The sequence below is a fragment of the Pelobates fuscus genome, chromosome 3 (assembly GCF_036172605.1).
Source record: "Pelobates fuscus isolate aPelFus1 chromosome 3, aPelFus1.pri, whole genome shotgun sequence".
NCBI lineage: Eukaryota > Metazoa > Chordata > Amphibia > Anura > Pelobatidae > Pelobates > Pelobates fuscus.
Genome location: NC_086319.1, coordinates 61486355 through 61499439, shown reverse-complemented (window position 1 = coordinate 61499439; position 13085 = coordinate 61486355). Strand labels below are relative to the sequence as shown.

Sequence of the window (13085 nt, the reverse complement as noted above, 5' to 3'; positions counted from 1 at the left end):
GACGGAAGAACAGGGAGGAGCGTCGCGGAGGAGGAGACAGCGGCGAGGGACATCGCCGCTGCCTCAGGTAAGTGACTGAAGGGGTTTTCACCCCTTCAGTAACCGGGGATTGGTGGGTGGAAGGGAGAGGGACCCTCCAGTGCCAGGAATACGGATCGTTTTCCTGGCACTGGAGTTTCCCTTTAACCCCTTAAGGACACAGCTTCAGAAGCTTGTCTTACACTTAATGACACAAGCAATTTTTGCATTTTCATGCTGTTTGCGTTCAACTGCAATTTGCATCTCTCGTTTTTTGCACCGACACATATTATATACTGTTTTTTAAAGGACAGAAAGGGCTTTAATTTGATGTAACACACACACATATATATATATATATATATATATATATATATATATATATATATATATTTATAATAAAAAAGAAATACAGAAAAATGCAAAAAAAAAAAATATATTTTTTACAGTTTTTGCAATAATAATGTGTGCATAATTAGTACAGGTTAAAGAAAGCAATTAAAAATAAATTAATTTAGTTGTTCTGATTTACAGAATATATAATTTGTCTGGGATTTTAAGTTTTTTTTTTGGTAGTTACAGGTCACAAAGCACAAGGAGCAAAATAAACTTTTAATGTGGAGCAATTTTAGAATTTGGTATGTTTGTCTTGTAAGCTTAATAGCCATAAAAGAAAACAAAATTGCCACACAAAAGTATATATTTATATAAAGTAGAAATAACAGGCTATTTACCTAAGGTTGTTTTGACACTTTCTACGTAGTCATTTCACCGCCAACCTCTGCTAAATATTGGAGAACATTCTTTGTTTTTTTTGTTTTTGGCACACAAACTTATAACAAAGAACTTCTCATGTGTATTTTGTAAAGTTGGTGTGTGCTATTCCTGTACAAAGTTTTATTTTGTGTTCAGTTACACCTGCTGAGTAAAATGACACCCCCTTTGTATGTCTTTGGCACTCTTTTGTGAAGCTACAGTGCCATATAGGAGACCTGTCCTTTTCAGTACTCACAGTAGAATTTTGAGAGACAGATTTAATGAGCCAATGCTTCCATTTGGGGTATTATACCAGTTTGACTGTTCAAAAAACCCCCACAAAGGCCTACCATTTGTAAAAGTAGACACTCCAGGGTATCTCATATGGTGCATATTGTGCCTTAACATGCCCCCATTTTTTCACCAATATATGCCAAAGTATGTGGTAAAAAATTATTTTGGGCATTTTTTACATACGGATTACATTTTTGCTGGGCATTTTGTATATTTCATATGTGCCACTAAGTTCAAACCCCCCAAATTATGCTCAGCTAAGTCTGACCCCCATTGTATGTCTTTGGCAATATTTTGTGAAGTTACACCGCTGTAAAAGAGATATAACAAGTTAAAGGACCACTCTAGTTTCCCATAAACTACCTGATTTAACTGCCTTATTCTATAACTGACTACTCTGTGCCCCTCTGAAGCCCACTTTTAACTTTTAAAAACTATTCTAAATACCCATTTACTTACCTTCTTTGCAGCGCTATGTCACCGATCGTCTACACCTCCCGCGCGGTCATCAGGTCTGCTGACTCTCTTCTCCGCCGTCCGCCAATGAATTTCCTCTCATAGGAAATCATTGCGGGCGAAAGCGCATGCGCGTTCAGCGCAGCGCTCATCCAATGAAAATCTTCTCATTGAGATTCATTGACTACAATGAATCTCAATGGGAAGAAATTGTATGCACACCGCGCATGCGCGCAGTGTGCACGTTCACGAGCGGCGAACTGAGTGACATCTCAGTTCACCGCCCACTGTCCTCCCTTAGCCCACCTCCCATTCCTCTAGCCCCGGTCTTCTATCAGACTCAGATACCTTCTGAATCTGATAGAACACCGGCACTCCAACTCTCACTACCCAGCGCCAGTCCAGGGAACCAGCAGGAAAAGTAAATCAATCTAAATAAAACATTTTTTCCAAAAAAATAAAAAAAAACACACATATATATATATTAATTAATTAAACTTTATATAAATCACTAACTAAAATTAAAAACATTAATAAAACATTACATTAATTACATTAATTAATAAGCAAATAAAAACATTAGAAAAATGTACTTACTGTCAATGTGCAGCCAGATTCCGTTAGGGAAGATTCTTCTTTCGGCACTCTGTCTTCAGTGAGAGATTCTCTCTCACACACTGGCCTCCGAGGAATAAAACTGAGATGTGAACGCGCTCGGCGCGTTCACATCTCAGCATAGTCTCTAATGCAGGCGCGCTCACATCTGAGCTGCCTGCATTAGAGGGAATGACGTTAGACGTCCAAGAGGACGTCTGACGTCAGCTCACTGTGATTTTAACAGTGAGGATTGAGGAAGCACCATCTAGTGGCGGTCTCAGAGACAGCCACTGTAGGTGGGATTAGGGAAAAAAAAATACACTGCTTTTTCTCTGAAACGGCAGTGAATTTAAAAAAAAAAAAAAAAAACTAGAGGTACCTGGCACCAAGACAACTTCATTGAAATGAAGTTGTCTTGGTGCCTAGAGTGGTCCTTTAAGCTTTTTAAGTGTGAATTTTCATGGAGGGTTTTGATGCGTCCGTGTCCCACTTTGGAGCACTTGAGCAGGCTACATATTACAACTACACCATAAAGGCATACCATTTCTTAAAGAACACATCCCAGGGTATTTCAAAAGGCATATTTTGAACTTTAGCGTGGGATCATTTTTCTGATAGCTTGTACCAAGTGTAGTGGTAATAAGCATTTTTTCTGCCTTTTTGACACACAAAGTGAGTTTGCACAGTATATTTTGCAAACCTTATGTGTGCTACGACTGTATAATACTTCATATGTTGCTCAGCTATGTCGGCTGAGTACAGCAATACCCCCGTATGTACCTTTGCCAGGTATATGTGGACATTGGAGGGGCACATTTGTGACATAGCCATTCCATTTTTTTTTTCAAACTTTAATTTTTTGCGCTGTGCCCATGTCCCATTTTAGAGTATTTTACCAGGCTATATGATCCAAATACACCATAAAAGCCATACCATTTCTTAAAGAAGACATCACAGGGTATTTCAAAAGGCATGTTTTGAACCTTAGCGTGGGATATTTTTTCTGCCTTTTTACACACAAAGTGAGTTTGCACAGTATAATTTGCAAACCTTATGTGTGCTACCACTGTATAATACTTCATATATTGCTCAGCTATGTGGTCTGAGTACAGCAATACCCCCGTATGTAGCTTTGCCAGGTATATGTGGATGTTGAAGGGGCACATTTGAGACGCAGCCATTCAGTTTTTTTTTCTAACTTTGAAGTTGTACGCTGTGTCCATGTTCCATTTTGGAGTAGTTTAGATGGTTGGTTATTGAAACTTTCCCCCAAACACATACTATTTATTAAAGAATACACCCTGGGGTAATTCAAAAGGCAAATTTTGAACTTTTAGCATGGGATCATTTTTTCTCTAGTTTGTTCCAGGTATAGTGGTATCGAGTATTTTTTTTTTTTTTTTTTTTTTTAAATTCTTTATTTTTGTTCTGCACGGATTACATAACAAGTTTAGCTTGCCACAAAAGCAGTAGTACGTAACAGAATACTATAGCATTGCAAACATTGTGGTAGTGGGTCTGCACAATTTTTAAATGTAGTTTTAGTAGTATAAGGTAAGAGAAACATGCTAGTAGTTAGGTAGAGAACTGTGTGTCTTGTTAGCAAGAGGATAGGCTGCTACAGGATAAACGTGTGTCAAAGATTGGTTGTCAGGCAGCGCTGTGGGACTAAGAAAGCTTAATTAGCCCTTTTTTGCAGATCAGGGTCTACCCTAGTGTCAAGAGCTAGTAAACCACTGGGTTGCTTGAAATCAAGTGAGTTTCAACATATAAGATTAATCGAAGGCATAACTAATCGGAAACAAAAAGTGAACAAATTAACATTGCATTCTATGTTATGAGAAATCATATAGAAGCCACGAGCTAGAGTATGAACTGTCAGTGTTCCCCTGAGGTTTGTCCTAAATCAGTCCGTTTGCCAGGCAACATGAGAGGCGCGGAGGGAGGCAGTGTTAGCTGTCTTCATCCAATACCCCGTGCATGCCGTAGTGGACAGTCCATCCCTTGCTGCTGGGCAGGAAAGCGTTCAAGGGGCTTCAGTGGGTTGGCTGTGCAGCCTCTTGCAGGCAAGGTTCCTCCATGGTCCTGGAGCAATGCGAGGGCTGGTACTTTTAGACCATGAGCCTGGGGTCCTTCCAGGTCCAGAATCTTCAATGACGGACGGTTGCATTGGGCCCTGCGTGGGTCAGGCATGCGTCTTCGCCTGATTCTCGTGGCCCTCCGCTTGTGTGGCCGATACCTGTGGGTCTGGCCCCTCAGCGCCCTCCGTCCAGGTGGGCGTTTTATGTGAGTTGCTGGAGTAGGGGTCGTCTTTGTGCCCTTCAGGGGTTTCCCAAGCCTCCTTGTGCTGCAGCTGTGCACTGTAGGTGGTTCACATGTGGGTATGGCTGGTCGTGTACGTGCCAGTAACCGAGCCCAGAACCGTTCAAAGATTTCCTCAAGGGAGTCTCTCACTTTAGGAATGGGGCTGGGCGTTGCAGGCTGCTGCTTTAGCGTGCCGTGAGTGTTAGAGTCTATTGAGTCCGCCATGTTGGAGGCCCTCTCCTCTGGTCTGCTGGTTTTGGCTGTCAGGCCTGGTTGCAGGTAAGAGGTCGGGCCAGCTCCGTTTGGCGGGGACCGGGATATCCCCCACCGGTCCATCGGGGGGGGGGGAGGGTAATGCTTGGTACTTATCTGTGGCTCGGAGTAGTGAGCGGGAAGCGGCCGCCTTCCCACCCAGTCCTCTCCTGTAGGCCTCAGCCCGCCGTTACTGTTCCCGCGCGTACCAGGTGACAAGTTTGGTATCTGCAGGTGTGTACCGGGTTCCCAAAGCTGTCTAGCTTCTTTTTGAGAGTCCTCTAGTCTCTTAACCCCAGATTTCATGCTTTTTTTTTTCCCGTACGGCGGGAGCTCAGGCAAAGCATGTCTTTCTCTCTTGCTGGTCAGGCTCCGCCCCCAGGTAACGAGTATTTTTTAATGTATTTTTTTACTTTTTATAATTTTTTTACTTTTTAAACTAGTTTTTAAACTTTTGTTTTGCTTATTTTTTTTAAACTTTCCTAAACGTTCTTAAAATATTTTTTTTTTTTACAGATTTAACATTTTTCGAAGCTTTTTTTTTACCGTTAACCCCTAACTGGCAGTAAGCAGCACTAACCGTAAATTCCCAATTTTCCCATAACTCCCACCCACCCAGCTAGCAAAATATATAATTATAAAATATTTGAATTGATTAATTAAATAAATTGAACCCCTGAGAGTTAATAAATAAATAAAAGTTAATCCTCAGGGGTTAAAACAAATTAGATCACAATATAATACTGTGATCTGTATTTTGATCACTGTAGGCAGTGATCGACTGGCAGGGAAGGGGTTAATTTTTATTTGGACTGGGTAAAGGGGGTGTCTTTATTTTTTACTTAAACGTTATTAAAACTTTTTTTAAAAAGTAATTTTTTACTTTTTAAAGCTTATTTTAAAACTTTTTTTAACGTTAACCCCTAGTTAGCCTAACTCCAAATTCCCCACTAACTTCCACCCACCCCAGTTAGCTAAATATATAATTTTAAAATATTTAAATGAATTAATAAAATAAATTTAACCCCTGAGGGTTAAAAAAAAAAATAATAAATAACCCTCAGGGGTTAAAAAAAAAAATCAAATCAGATGACAGTAAAATGTAATCCCTGCCAATTGATCACTGTAGTCAGTGATCAATTGGCAGGGAAGGGGTTAATTTTTTTTTATTAAAAGGGGTAAAGGGGGGTGGGATTTTAATCTTTATTTGTTTTTTAACAGGGGGCAGGATCAGCACTGATCTGTCTCCCTGCACTTCACAGTGAACCCGGAAGTGCAGGGAGGCGGAAGGTGAGTATACTGAGCACATGTGCTCGTTCTGACATGCTGTTGGGGGCTGGCAGCGAGTTGTAACTTACCTTTCCTGCAGATCCTCTGCTTCCTTTATGTTTGGGTAAGTAGCGTTTCACACGCCGGACGGCGTGGTCTCTGCCTTTTTCTTATGCCGTCTCTTGCCGTGCCAGGTGCCGGTCTGACGAAGGACGCAGGCGTGCGTCGGCTGGGAGGTCCTGTCGGTGGAACGCACGCACAGGTTGCGTTGCGTTCCACCAGGGAGTCGCAGAGCGCTATGCACATGCGCAATGCGAACCTTGATTCAGGCGCCAAATTTGAACTTGGCGTTTGGTTTGGCTTACAGGACTTAAAAGGAGCAATTTTCCAGCAGCAACCTCTGTTTGCCAGGAGCTCTCAGAACGGTTGCAAAGTGTGTTTCTCACATGCCCTCCAACACACTCTCAGGCCATTTAAGGTAAGACTGATTAAGTTTTTTATTTTAAATGGTTTTAGCCTGAATCTTTAAGGAGAAAATTTTGATTATTTTCCCTTTCTTGTTTTCTGTTCCCAGTATGTCTAATCCTGAAAATCTGGATAAAGTTGCAGAGAAGGGGAAATGTACATCAAAAGCCAAGCATTTAATGTGCTCTGTGTGTGGCCAACCTATGCCAGATGGTTGTAAAAAGAAACTTTGCTCATTGTGTTCAAAAGAAGCTTCAGAGGAAGCAAAAAGAACTGAAATGTCCACATTTCTCAGCTGGTTGCAACAGAGTATGCAGCAAACATTTGTGGATATGCAGTCGGCAGCATTGCAGTCAGTCCAGGCTTCGGTTGCCCAGGATTCACAGATTGTAAATCATTCTAAGAAAAGACTGAGATCTTGGGAAGTTTCCGATACAAGTTCAGGAACTAGTGGTTCTGATTATGGAGAAAATTCCGGTAGTGACTCATCAGATGAGGAATTTGCATTCCCAGAAGAACCCATTGGGAAATTGATAAAAGAGGTGCAGTGCATTTTTGAGATTGAAGAAACAGGAAAAAAGTCCAAAATGTTTCCTTTTCACCCACAGATTAAGGAGTTGATTTTAAAAGAATGGAAATTCCCGAGCCACAAGCCTATTGCTCAAATAGGAAAGAAGACTACATTACCGATTGGGGACTCAAGCGGGCTGAAGGATGTCATGGAAAAACGCATGGACTCTTCCTTAAAAAAGTTGTTTATCTCTTCAGCAGCCCAAGCTAAAGCTTTGATTGCGGGAGCATCCGTTGCCAAGGCCCAAAAACTATGGTTGGAAGAGCTAGAAAAGGTCTATACGGGAGAAGCAAAGGAAGATCCGGTAAAACTGTTAACAAATATCAAGATGGCAGCTGATTTTTTAGTAGATGCCTCTGCAGAAAGCCTGAAATTATCGGCCAAGAATATGGGTATTTCAACAGTCACCAGAAGAGCACTTTGGCTTAGAAATTGGTCAGCAGATGCGGCATCTAAAAATTCACTGTGTGAATTGGCTTTTGAACCAGGTAGACTGTTCGGCTCGAATTTGGATGATCTGTTAAAACAGATGAAGGAAGGAAGAAAAGCTTTACCGGAGTCACATAGGAAGCAGTTTCGAAGCCGGAAATCGGAGACGCTTCCATCATTTAGAAGTTCTTTTCGTAGAACCTATTTCAGGGGTCAACATAAAAGAGCCTTTGATTATAGGAAGAAGGAAAGATTTACAGACAAGAGAAATAAAAAATTATGACGCCAGGCCAGTGGGAGGAAGGTTGAATCACTTCCTAGATCACTGGAAAAAGACAACATCAGATCGCTGGGTCCTCGCAGTGATAAAGGATGGGTACGCTCTAGAATTATCACAAACCCCAAAGAAAATGTTTCTATGTTCCGAGGTTCATTCTCTAGATATGGAATTCCCTCTGATGCGAGAAGTATCAAGTCTGTTACCAAAAAGAGTGGTCGAAGAAGTTCCTCTAAGGGAAAGACATCAAGGCACCTATTCAAGGCTTTTCTTGGTGCCAAAACCAGATGGCTCGTTCAGACCCATTTTAGACCTAAAAGCCGTAAACAGGTGTATTATCAAAAAGAAATTCCTCATGGAAACAGTAAAATCAGCCACTCTGCTTATTCATCCAAAAAGTTGGTTTGCGTCCCTGGATTTAAAAGATGCCTATCTTCATGTACCCATAGCAGAATCCAGCAAAAGTCTTCTAAGGTTTGCTGTGTGCTTCCAATCGGTAACCAGACATTACCAATTCAGGGCACTGCCTTTCGGCCTGTCATCTGCGCCCAGGGTATTCACAAAGCTTCTAGTAGTCGTCTCAGCTTTTCTAAGAGGTATGGGCATCTCTGTCATTCCTTATTTGGACGACTGGCTGTTGATTGCAGAGTCACAAGATCAGCTACAGTTAGACCTTGGGACAGCTATAAAAACGCTGGAAAATCATGGCTGGCTAATAAAGTTCAACAAATCGGAACTAGTGCCAGTTCAAAGGATTCAGTTCTTGGGTCTAATTTTGGATTCTATCGCTATGAAGTTGTTCCTGCCAGAAGAGAAGAAGCTAAAGATCAAGCGATTGATCCGGAATCTCAGAGAAAAAGGTGTTTTTTCGGTCAGAGAAGCCATGTGCTTACTGGGTCTGTTTACAGCCTCAATCCCGGCAGTCGGTTGGGCAAAAGCCAGAATGAGACCTCTACAGAGAAACATTCTGCAAGTCTGGAATCGACAGGAACTCGGCCTGGAGGGGCTTATGAGGTTCAACAATCTAGCTTTGAGAAGCCTGCATTGGTGGACCTCTTCTCAATTCCTGCACGCAGGTCTTTCATTCCAGATGAAGTCCTTCACTATAATAACAACAGACGCCTCTGCACTGGGCTGGGGGGCCCATTTGGGAGACATAAAGAAGCATGGGTGTTGGCAAGAGAAGGATATGAGAAATTCATCAAACTTCAGGGAATTAAAGGCCGTATGGATGGCGCTCTTGGCATTTCAGTTCCTCATCAAAGATCAACATATTCAGATTCGTTCAGACAATCGAACGACAGTGGCATATTTGAACAAACAGGGAGGTACAAAATCAACAAAATTGGAAAGTCTATGTTCAAAGATCATGCTGTGGTCAGAAGTTCACCTTATATCGATCTCAGCAGTTCACATCTTAGGAAAATTCAATGTGGTGGCAGATGCCCTGAGCCGGCATCATTTGAAGCAAACAGATTGGTCCCTGTCATGCAGAATTTTCAAGCTCATTACAGACCGCTTCGGTGTTCCGGAGATAGACCTGATGGCCTCCAGAATAAACAGGAAGACAAGACATTTTGCATCCCTAAATCCGGCAGACAAGCCAGATATCATAGATGCTCTGTCAGTGCCATGGAAGTTGAACCTGGCATATATCTTCCCGCCAGTAGTTCTTATTCCCAGAATACTTCAAAAAATAAAGCTGGAAAAAGTAAGGATTATCCTAATCCTTCCCTGGTGGCCAAGAAGAAGTTGGTTCTCGGTTCTTCTAAACTTTCCAGGGGCCACTTTTTGGAAGCTTCCTCTATCGGAAGAAATTCTAGAGGACGCCATGGTGCCTCTTCCGACCCTTCGGAGATTCCAATTGACGGCCTGGTTTCTGAACTCCAGATTTTAGAGAGTAAAGGTCTGGATCCTGAAGTTATAAAAATTTTGTTGGCACCTAACAAGGAATCTACTTCGAGGATCTACGCTAGGATTTGGAAGATATTTTGTCAGTGGTGTTGTAGGTTTAAAGTCAACCTTGTTTCCGCGTCCATCCAGAAGATTCTAAGTTTCCTTCAGATGGGATTTGCAAAAGGTCTTAAACCTGCTTCATTGAAATTACAAGTTTCTGCAATCCGTTTCTTCTCCCTCAGATGCTTAGCCTCAAATATTCTGATTTCAAGGTTCTTCAGAGCTCTGACACGTTTGGTGCCCTATGTTAACCTGTCCTCCCTGGGATCTAAACTTGGTCCTTTCCGCGCTTTGTGAGCCACCCTTTGAACCATTGGAGGAAGCGTCCCTGAATATTATTTCGTTAAAAAACGTTTTTTTGGTGGCTATCACATCGGCTAAAAGAGTGTGTGAGATCCAAGCTCTTCGGGCGAATTTTCCTTTTTTGGTTTTTCATCAGGACAAGGTGGTTCTAAAGCTCGACCCTTCATTCATCCCTAAAGTTTTGTCTGTTGCGAATGTCAACCAAGAAGTTGTGTTGCCGACTTTTTGTCAGAATCCGTCTAATGCCTTGGAAAGTAAATTTCACTGCCTAGACGTAAAGAGATGTCTTTTGCAATATCTAAAAGCTACGGAATCCTTCCGGAAGGATAACAGTCTTTTTGTCTTGTTCAAGGGCACAAGAAAAGGTATGAAGGTTTCAAAGAGTTCACTGGCTAGATGGCTGAAGGATTGTATTCTGTTGGCATATTCCAAGAGTGGCACGGAAATTGCAGGCCCTATAAAGGCCCATTCTACTAGAGCTGTTTCTACGTCATGGGCTCTGCGAGCAGCTGCTTCTCCTTCTCAGATTTGTTCAGCAGCTACTTGGTCCTCTCTCCATACGTTCTCAAGACACTACAAGTTGGACATACTGGCCTCGGAGGATGCAGCTTTTGGGCGTAAGGTGCTTCAAGCAGTGGTGAAATGAAATCCGCCCTCAGGATCTGCTTTATTATATCCCTGTGGTATAAGCACTGCCTCTAATCTGAAGGGAAAAACATAAATTTTACTTACCGTAAATTTCTTTTTCCTGAAGATTAGAGGCAGTGCTACAATTCCCGCCCCTTTTTTCTAATAAACTCAGTAATTTTGCAGTTATTTGGCTTTTATGTATTTTCTGGGTATGTTCAGGAGGAGCTGCTACTTATTGGAAAGGAGGTAATTAGGGGAGGGTTTAAAAGTTTTGGAGATTTGCCTGCCTGTTTTTTCCCTCCAGATTAGAAATCCCTGTGGTATGAGCACTGCCTCTAATCTTCAGGAAAAATAAATTTACGGTAAGTAAAATTTATGTTTTTTTCTTGCCTGGGTGCAAACCTCAGCGTAAATATAAAACAAAAAATAGATGAAAGGTGCACTCACAGGTCTTGATTCAAAGGTTTATTTACTGGTGCAAATTACATGTGTCTTTTTTAAAGATCTTGCTTTTCCCACAGAAATTACTGGCTTTGAATCTTTTCCTAAGTTTGGTTTCAAAGCGGTTGTATACAGCAAACACAGACTCAAAGGAATCCATGTTTAAAATGGAATGATGCAAAAATGTGATTCTTTGTTAAACTAATTTGCATGTGCCCACCCAGAATCCTTTGCGGTAGTAACAGCACCACTGCAGATTTGTGATTTCTGTGGGAAAAGCAAGTTTTATGGCTTGACTGGTGTGCAGATTTTGGCTTAACATTGTATTAACTATCCACAGACTTGAGGTGGAAGGGGTTTTCAATCAAAAACTTTCCCCACCATAACCTATTTGGATTTTGATATATAGAGATATATATCCTATTAATTTCCTGATCTGTTGCCTACTATTCTTTTCAGTGAGCAGTAGAACACTTGACTAACTTGTGATTACTAGCTAGGTATATGTTTTATGTTTGCCACTTGTATACAACGTTATTATGGGCACACAAACAAGCCAGCACTTGTGTGTTAACTCATGCCATTTATATTTACCTACTTTCTTTATTATTGCTGTTTCTTGGCAACACATAGATAACACCAAGTACTGCAAGGTGTGTTACTTTTTCACCCTTATCTTGGGAACCTCGGTGCAACGGACTGGGGTTACTGTTCAGTTGGCATTTCTGTTTTGGGGTTTGTACAGCTTCATCTGTTGCTTGATTTTTTTTTTTTTTTGGTGGGGGGGGTCTGCATTTTTATCAATATTTGTTCTCCTGTCTGTTCACACACATTTGTACATTGTGTTTATACTGTGTGTGTGTGTGTGTATAATTTTATGAATGCTTTATTCTTATTGTGTTTCCCTTGATTACCAATTTTCTCAAGCTGTTATGGGTTTTAGTGTAGTTTATTTTTATACTGTCCCCATACGTTGATTTCAGAGTTCCTAGAGTGTTTGCTTTGTATAAAATAGTGTTAGAGACATTGTAATCACGGGATAGTGATAGGAAATTAGTGTGATTAACTATGTTCCACACTTTGGCAAATCAACGACTTCTAGGTATAAAGTGTACATTATTGTAAGTTGTAAATGGTTTGTGGAAAAGTGAATCTCACCATATATGGGTTTCCCCTTAATGAAACATCACAGAATTGGCTGCCTGTAATTTCCTACAGCAAGTGATGCGAGAGAGCGCTGACCCCAGTGATTTTGCATGTGCATCACTCTCAGCCAACTTGTTTTCCTCCATTTAAAATTGGGCACAGCTTTCTATTTCTGGAAGCTCCAACTCTAACCTTTAATGCCCAATGAGGGACTGGAGATGCCTGCATTCTCCCTAAAGTAAAAGTGTACCTATTTGTCACCTGCACCCACAGAGCCCAGTTTAGCCCTGTCCGTGGACTCTCTGGTGTGCTCGAGATTCAAAAATAGAGGCCTCTTATTGGTCATTTCACCGGCTGCACTGGGACAAATACTGCAGACAGCAGATCTGCAGGTTTTGCATGCTATATAGGTGTGTGTGTGTGTGTGTATATATATATATGTATATTATGTATATGTTTGTGTATATATGTATATTATGTATATGTGTGTGTATATATGTATATTATGTATATGTGTGTGTGTATGTATATATGTGTGTGTGTATGTATATATGTATTGTGTGTATGTATATATGTATTATGTGTATGTATATATGTATTATGTGTATGTATATATGTATTATGTGTATGTATATATGTATTATGTGTATGTATATATGTATTATGTGTATGTATATATGTATTATGTGTATGTATATATGTATTATGTGTATGTATATATGTATTATGTGTATGTATATATGTATATATGTATTATGTGTATGTGTGTATATATGTATTATGTGTATGTGTGTATATATGTATATTGTGTGTGTATATATGTGTATATATATATATATATATATATATATATATATATATACACACACAATAAAAAAGCAGCAAGAAATTCATGCATATAAATTGTTAAATGCAAAGTTT

The 13085-nt window shown here is 40.6% G+C and overlaps 1 protein-coding gene across 3 annotated transcripts in view; it reads left to right on the top strand.

Annotated features, from left to right (window-relative positions):
* Nucleotides 1-13085, top strand: part of TMTC3 (transmembrane O-mannosyltransferase targeting cadherins 3) — a 94489-nt gene that overhangs the window by 1812 nt on the left and 79592 nt on the right. The window lies entirely within an intron of this gene.